Source organism: Salvelinus alpinus, chromosome 28 (assembly GCF_045679555.1).
Source record: "Salvelinus alpinus chromosome 28, SLU_Salpinus.1, whole genome shotgun sequence".
In the NCBI taxonomy this organism is placed as follows: Eukaryota; Metazoa; Chordata; class Actinopteri; order Salmoniformes; family Salmonidae; genus Salvelinus; species Salvelinus alpinus.
This window is the reverse complement of record NC_092113.1, coordinates 43922711-43930098: the sequence shown is the minus strand read 5'-3', so window position 1 is coordinate 43930098 and position 7388 is coordinate 43922711. Positions and strand designations below refer to the sequence as shown.

General features: G+C 38.9%; 1 protein-coding gene across 11 annotated transcripts in view; it reads right to left on the bottom strand.

Annotated features, from left to right (window-relative positions):
* The window catches only part of LOC139557913 (regulator of G-protein signaling 17-like), a 110779-nt gene that overhangs the window by 75466 nt on the left and 27925 nt on the right, over positions 1–7388 (bottom strand). For 2 of the 11 annotated variants that reach the window (XR_011671500.1, XR_011671499.1), the window contains exon 2: positions 3890–4003. The exons of the other annotated variants lie outside the window; for them this stretch is intronic. The gene's annotated coding sequence lies outside the window, so the exon portion shown is untranslated. The remainder of the gene's footprint in view (positions 1–3889; positions 4004–7388) is intronic. 11 annotated transcript variants of the gene reach the window in all.

Here is a 7388-nt window from a genome sequence, read left to right as displayed (position 1 = left end):
AAACCCAGAAAAATCACTTTAAATCTGTCTCAGGCTTTGTGCACTACTGATGTAGTGCACTACTTCTGACCAGGGCTGCTTCCTGTTTGTTAGCCACATCTCTCTCTCTCTCTCTCTCTCTCTCTCTCTCTCTCTCTCTCTCTCTCTCTCTCAATTCAATTCAATTCAATTCAATTGACTTTATTGACATGGCAAGTTATTATTACTTACATTGTCAAAGTATACATATCGAAAAATTTAAATAAAATATATATGTATATATATACACAAAATATATATATATTTATATATAAATAAATGGTGGGATTAACAGCAATAATAATAGTAGTAGTGGACATGGGATTACCATTAATAACAGCTACAACTCTCTCTCTCTCTCTCTCTCTCTCTCTCTCTCTGTTATTTTCTCTGTTGTACATTTCTCTCTCTGTCTGTCAGTCGTTCTCCATTCCTCTGTTTCTCAGTTTCCTTTCATAATTCAGTTCCCTCCAGTCTTTGTAACTGAAACAGTTCTAACAGTTCTAACTGAAACAGGCCAGGCTAACCAGTGGTTAGATATCAGTCTTCCCACCCCATCACCATAGACAGCAACATCTGAACAACTGCATTATCCTAGAAACACCAAGAGAGAGATGGGAGTATCACAGTCAATCAGAGTAGCTAGCTGTGCACTACCAACAGTCTATTAGCACACACATAATGATCATAATGTACACACACACACACACACACACACACACACACACACACACACACACACACACACACACACACACACACACACACACACACACACACACACACACACACACACACACACACACACACACACACACACACACATTTCATGTTGTGGACTTGAAAGGAACAGCTCGTGATTGAAAAGCCACAAATGTCTCTGAGTTAAAGCAGTTCTGCATGGAAGAGTGGGCCGACTTCCTCCACAGCGACGTGAGAGACTGATCAACAACTACAGGAAGTGTTTGGTTGGAGTCATTGCAGCTAAAGGTGGAACAACCAGTTATTGATTGTAATGGGGCAATTACTTTTTCACACAGGGGCATCGGCTGTTGCATAACTTGTTTATGAACTTGTTTATGAAATATATTAAATTGTTGAGTTATTTGTTCACTCAGGTTCCATTTACCTAAAGTTAGGTTTGGTTGACGAAATTATAACATTCAGTATCAAAAATATGCAAAAGTAGAGAAGATTAGAAAGGGAGAGAGAGAGAGAGAGAGAGAGAGAGAGAAAGAGAGAGAAGAGAGAGAGAGAGAGAGAGGAAGAGAGAGAGAGAGAGAGAGAAGAGAGAGAAGAGAGAGAGGAAGAGAGAGAGAGAGAGAGAGCGAGAGAGAGGAGAGAGAAGAGAGAGAGGAAGAGAGAGAGAGAGAGAAGAGAGAGAGAGAAGAGAGTGAAGAGAGAGAAGAGAGAGAGAGAGAGAGAGATAGAAAGAGAGGGAGACCCCCACACCCACTGAGGACATACACAAGCCACAGATTGTACTGCTTATGGACTCAAATGGGAAATATATACAAGAAAATGTACTTTTTCCCAAACACACAGTGTCTAAACTCTGAGCACACCCTAGACCTTCTGTCTGAGGACCAACTAGGGTCACCTAGACACATGATAATACACACAGGCACAAACGACCTGAGAGCACAGCAGGAGGTCACCTAGCCACATGATAATACACACAGGCACAAACGACCTGAGAGCACAGCAGGAGGTCACCTAGCCACATGATAATACACACAGGCACAAACCACCTGAGAACACAGCAGGAAAGGGTGGCCACAGCACTGAAGGGAGTGATTGAAAAAGCTTCTTCTACTTTCCCCAACGCACAAGTGGTTATCTCCACCCTGCTACCATACAGCTGGTAAACGCAACTATTTCCCATGACTGTGCTTCCAAAACCAAATGTTTTCCTGGCCCACCACTTCACCCTGGACTTGAACAGCCTCTATGACCAGGTCCACCTCTACAAGGCAGCAGTGCCCACCTTCGCCCGGACCCTAAAAGACATCGCTCTCAACCGCAGCCCACACAGGAGCAGCAGATCAATAGACACCCCCCCGGACCAGCGGGACCCCCCCGGACCTGCGGGACCCCCCCAGACCCACGCCGAGAGGACTTACATCCAGACCACAACACCACCAGCCACATCCACACCCCCACCCCAACCAATCAACACCCCCCCCAAGTCAACCATGCCCACACCCCATTTAGGCCCCCTCAGATCAGACCTATGCCCCTCCTACCCACCCCATGCACCCCACTCCTGCAAAGAGGGCTTCGACATGGAAGTCACACATACGCCCAGGCCGTGAGCGAGCAAACAGGCCCAACCCACACTCTTACACTCGCTCAAGCCAATGGCAGGTACCAGATGCTCAGCAGGCTCTGCTCACACTTACTGGTCTGAAAACAAACTACACGACTAACAACATTGGACACTTTATGGAACACAAAGAACTCTTTAACATCCTTGGCTCTGGCATTTTCCCCAATATTTGGAACCAAGGACCCAATCCACAAAAGTGAGGACAAATTTGACCCCAATAACAGGGCCATGGGGTGAGACAGGGATGCAGCTTAAGCCCCACCCACTTCAACATCTATATCAACGAATTGGCGAGGGCACTTGATCAGTCTGCAGCACCCTGTCTCACACTACTAGTCAAATGTCTACTGTTTGCTGATGATCTGGTGCTTCTGTCACCAACCAAGGAGGTCCTACAGCAGCACCTAGATCTTCTGCACAGATTCTGTCAGACCTGGGCCCTGACAGTAAATGTCAGTAAGACAAAAATAATGGTGTTCCAAAAAAGGTCCAGTCACCAGGACAACAAATACAAATTCCATCTAGACACCGCTGCCCTAGAGCACACAAAAAACTATACATACCTTGGCCTAAACATCAGCGCCACAGGTAACTTCCACAAAGCTGTGAACGATCTGAGAGACAAGGCAAGAAGGGCCTTCTATGCCATCAAAAGGAACATAAAATTCAACATACCGATTAGGATCTGGCTAAAAGTACTTGAATCAGTTATAGAACACATTGCCCTTTATGGTTGTGAGGTCTGGGGTCCGCTCACCAACCAAGAATTCAGAAAATGGGACTAACACCAAATTGAGACTCTGCATGCCAAATCATGAGAAATCAAAAAGATAATTGTCCAAAACACAGAGCAAACTAGAATGCTGTTTGGCCCTAAACAGAGAGTACACAGTGGCAGAATACCTGAACACTGTAACTGACCCAAACTTAAGGAAAGCTTTGACTATGTACAGACTCAGTGAGCATAGCCTTGCTATTGAGAAAGGCTGCCGTAGGCAGACCTGGCTCTCAAGAGAAGACAGGCTATGTGCACACTGCCCACAAAATGAGGTGGAAACTGAGCTGCACTTCCTAACCTCCTGCTAAATGTATGACCATATTAGAGACACATATTTCTCTCAGATTAAACAGATCCACAAAGAATTCGAAAGCAAATCCAAATCTATCTATTGGGGGAAATACCACAGTGTGCAATCATAGCAGTGAAGAACAAACACCAGTGTAAATACAACCCATATTTATGTCTATTTATTTTGCCTTTTGTACTTTAACTATTTGCACTTAATATGACATTAATAATGTTTTTATTCTCTTGGAACCTTTCTGAGTCTAATGTTTACCGGTAATTGTTATTGTTTATTTCACTTTTGTTTATTATCTAGTTCACTTACTTTGGCAATGTTAACATACGTTTCCCATGTCAATAAAACCCTTGAACTGAATTGAGAGAGACAGAGAGAGAAAGAGAGAAAGAGAGAAAGACCGACCGACCGACCGACCGACCGACCGACCGACAGACAGACAGACGTTAGGTTAAGTTACCAGTATGTCCATCATGGCTTGACAGCTCTCGGCAGCCTAATAGTCTTGTAATCCTCAGCGATGTTAACAGCCTGGGAACACGCATGTCATCCCCCCTTTGGCCACGGACCTCTCCTTCATGGACACACACATGAATACATGCACACAATCACATACATGTACACACAATCAGACATGTACACACAAACAGACATGTACACACAAACAGACATGCACACACAATCACACACAATCACATACATGTACACACAATCACATACATGTACACACAATCAGACATGTACACACAAACAGACATGTACACACAAACAGACATGCACACACAATCACATACATGTACACACAATCACATACATGTACACACAATCAGACATGTACACACAAACAGACATGCACACACAATCACATACATGTACACACAATCACATACATGTACACACAATCACATACATGTACACACAATCACATACATGTACACACAAACAGACATGTACACACAATCACATACATGTACACACAATCACATACATGTACACACAATCACATACATGTACACACAAACAGACATGTACACACAATCACATACATGTAAACAAAGGGAGAGAGAGAAAAATGCTGTAAGTAATATATAGTAGTAATATATAATAGTAATATATAGTAGTAATATATAGTAGTAATATATAATAGTAATATATTGAAGTAATATATAATAGTAATATATAGTAGTAATATATAGTAGTAATATATAATAGTAATATATAGTAGTAATATATAGTAGTAATATATTGAAGTAATATATAATAGTAATATATAATAGTAATATATAATAGTAATATATAGTAGTAATATATAGTAGTAATATATAATAGTAATATATTGAAGTAATATATAATAGTAATATATAGTAGTAATATATAGTAGTAATATATAATAGTAATATATAGTAGTAATATATAGTAGTAATATATTGAAGTAATATATAATAGTAATATATAGTAGTAATATATAGTAGTAATATATAATAGTAATATATAGTAGTAATATATAGCAGTAATATATAATAGTAATATATAGTAGTAATATATAGTAGTAATATATAATAGTAATATATAGTAGTAATATATAATAGTAATATATAGTAGTAATATATAATAGTAATATATAATAGTAATATATAGTAGTAATATATAGTAGTAATATATTGTAGTAATATATAATAGTAATATATAGTAGTAATATACAATAGTAATATATAGTAGTAATATATAGTAGTAATATATAGTAGTAATATATAATAGTAATATATAGTAGTAATATATAGTAGTAATATATTGTAGTAATAAATAGTAGTAATATATAGTAGTAATATATAGTAGTAATATATAATAGTAATATATAGTAGTAATATATAGTAGTAATATATAGTAGTAATATATTGTAGTAATATATAGTAGTAATATATAGTAGTAATATAAGTTTCTCAAACTAGACACTCTAATGTACTTGTCCTCTTGCTCAGTTGTGCACCGGGGCCTCCCACTCCTCTTTCTATTCTAGTTAGAGCCAGTTTGTTGTGTGAAGGGAGCAGTTGACACATTGATTACACTATCACGTGTATTTCATATGTCACAACGATTCATTGATAAGTGTGCTATGATGCTGGCAAAGTTGACTCGCGCACCTACAGTGCTGGTCATAAAAGAAAGCTAGCTAGCTCATGGAAGCAAACAATGTTCTTCCCCAAAAACATAGCAAAACGACATAATCTGTTTCAGTAGCTATAGTTAGCTAGCTAACTATATAGCTAGGTATCATCATCTAAAATAACCCTAATTTATAAGAGAGTTCTTATTTGATTAATGGTGGTCGGACCCATCTATGTGAAGCTAGCCACAATAAGGATTAGCCACAATAGTGGACTTTGTGGTTAGCCTTCAAAATAAAAGTATGTCATTGACAGTGATGCAAATTAATACAAATAGTAGAATTATGCCATTGTTGAATAGATCAAGCTAAACAAGGTTGGAATGTTGTTATATAAAATCAACAAAAGACAATAAGTTGTTAATTTGACAAAAATCGGTTAAAATCACACTGGATGTATTATAAATGCGTATTTCACTGTACAGCCTTACCTATGGATTGTGGATCAATGACATGGGGTATCAGTCTACTCAGTGACACACAGAGAACATTAGCGTCGTAGCTCTTACTGCGGGACTATGAAACAGCTGTGAATTGAGCCACCTTTATTGTCAACCTATGTGTATTGAACACTATTCCAGAGGAAAAACAATACTGCGTGGATGTTTTGGAGTCTGATAACTCTGAGGAGGAAAAAATAGCTTGGGTATTGAGTAGACTGATAGCCCATTTCATTGATCCCCAATCCTTAGGTAAAGATGTACAGTGCAATATGAATGTCAATACACACAATATGCTGACTGGGGAGGTGATTTCACACAGTCACCATCCCGCGATAAGAGCTACAATGCTAATACTTGCGTGAATTCTCCATTCTCTTCTTGTGTTCTGTGGGTGTCACTGAGTAGGCTGATACCCCATTTCATTGATTCACATTCCAACCTTGTTTAACACTATCTAGTCTAAATATGGCATGATTCCACCAATTGTAACCTTCTGTTTGCAGACTATTTGCATTGCCCCCCACTCCCATATTTTACACCACTGCAACTCTCTGTTGTTATCATCTATGCATAGTCACTTTAATAACTCTACCTACATGTACATTTTAGCTCAACTAACCGGTGCCCCCGCACATTGACTCTGTACCGGTACCCCCCTGTATATAGTCTCGCTATTGTTATTTTACTGCTGCTCTTTAATTACTTGTTACTTTTATTTCTTATTCTTATCTGTATTTTTTAAACTGCATTGTTAGTTAAGGGCTCATAAGTAAGCATTTCACTGTAAGGTCTACACCTGTTGTATTCGGCGCATGTGACTAATACAATTAGATTTTATTAGATTTTATTTGCATCACCTTCAGAGGTACTTTTATTTTGAAGGCAAACCGCAAATTCCACTATTGTGCCTAACCCTATTGTGGCTTGCTTCACAACACATAACACGGTCCGGTTGAGCCTCACTAGCCAGATGAAGCTAGCTGTCTGCTTACAACGTTAGCTTTGGGCAACATAGTTAAGTAGCTGGCTAGCTATTTATTTTCATGAACCCGGAGTTCAATTTCAAAAGGCGAATAACAAGTGGCTACCTAGCTAATAATTACTCACAAGGATTCCTAAATCATTGCTAAGAATAATGAAAATGACTGCAGTTTCTTTTGGTCATTGTTTTCAGGCTAGTTACATTGGTGCTAGCTCGCTACCCCAGAAGTTGCGGTCGAACAAATAATGCTTTATTACCAACGTGGTATTGTAAACACATCATTCGTGGCCGGTGTTTGCTTCTTTGTACAAATTCAGAACACACAACATTATTGAATAATTGTGTTATTTAACGCGTCAAATAGTGTTAT